Raw genomic sequence first — 1513 nt, forward strand, 5'->3', positions numbered from 1 at the left:
CTCATTCTCAAGCATAGAAATTTGGATATTGGCGTGTGCTCTTTTATATGGTAATGATATTAATTAGGGGGCATTTATAAGGCGGAGATCTGACACCAGTCAGCTGCGCACAATTTCAAGATCATTTGCGATTTATAGGCCTAAATGTCACATCTGGAAGAGAGGCGTACGCGCGTGTTTCCCTTTCATGGGAACTTCGAACTGCGTCCTCTAGGGGTCGCTATGGGGAACGCCTCATCGTGACCCGTTTTCTCTGAATCGCACTTACGCACTTTTGAGAAATGGTCTTAGAACAAATTTAGGACGGTTCATACGCAACATTTTATAAATGAGGCCCCAGGATTGTTAAAATAAATAAGAGTCCATTTCGCATTCAAGTTGGTTTTAAAGACAAAGAGGACGGCTCAGTCTTTCAGCAAATCAATATAAAGTTACAAGCACTTGCAGCTTTTAAGATCTGCTTTTCATGGAGCATTAAACAGTGCAAACATTGTCCTGTTGCTGAGGTGTTTTAATCTCCTTCATTGACTCCATCCATTCATGTTTCCTAAAATTCAGCTCAGCTTTAGCGTTTAAGGATTTAGACTGTCTCTCTCCTCTATAAAACAGACCAGGACTATCTTTGTAGCATTTCCCTTTGGGCTCAGGGTGTTGTTCATGTGTATTAGCAGGATTAGGGGAAGTGAAGCCTGAGAGTATCCTCAGGTTGGAGGAAGCCAAGGAGAAATAAGAAGGATTGTACCAGTACTGGGTAGGAAACGGTGCCAAATGAGTTGTTGCACCACATAGCTCCACTCTTTCACCTTCAATATGAGAGGATTAAATATGGAGTGTGCTGACACTTTCCAAGGACAACCACTCGAGCAGGTGCCACTTCATAAGCTTCAAGTTCAAAATGCTTTTTACGGTGCAGATGTACAGAATGTTCAAGGAACCATCATTGTTTGGAAAATCTTTTATTGAAGAAAAAATAGGTGATGAGATTAAATGCTAATGAAAAAGGATGGGGAATTGATTTAGAAAGTAATCAGAGATTCTGAGCAATGCTCAGTGTAATAATCTATCTGGCAGATAATTGTTATTCAGCCCCGAATAACAGCCTGCCACACTATATTTCAGGAGAAGCAAGATGCAAATGGTGTGTCGGAGCAAAATTTAGTATAAACAATATAATCACATACATCATGAATAATTTTAAAATTCAATTTACAAATAAACATCACTGAAATGTATCTAATGACACACTGATGCAGAATTTGTAAGAAGGAAACAATGGTTCAGTTTTACTTGCATGTAAACAGTTTGAAGGTGTTAATGTCATATTTGCACAACAATAATCCTTCTTTTTATTGAAATGCTCATCAGGGCAAGGCTGTTTAATTTGGATTCATCACCATGGAATTTTATTTATAGCCAGCCTTCTGGTATTTTTTCAAACTTATCAAATATAAGATAATACAGTAAACGAGTTAGAATATTATAGTTAATGCGATAGTTAACCCCCCCCCCCCCC

General features: G+C 38.5%; 1 pseudogene; it reads left to right on the plus strand.

The window, feature by feature from the left end:
• The first annotated feature begins 825 nt into the window (after positions 1–825).
• The window catches only part of LOC107657265 (polycystin-1-like), a 28965-nt pseudogene continuing 28277 nt past the window's right edge, over positions 826–1513 (plus strand).

Source organism: Sinocyclocheilus anshuiensis, unplaced genomic scaffold (genome assembly GCF_001515605.1).
Source record: "Sinocyclocheilus anshuiensis isolate Anshui unplaced genomic scaffold, SAMN03320099.WGS_v1.1 scaffold159, whole genome shotgun sequence".
NCBI lineage: Eukaryota > Metazoa > Chordata > Actinopteri > Cypriniformes > Cyprinidae > Sinocyclocheilus > Sinocyclocheilus anshuiensis.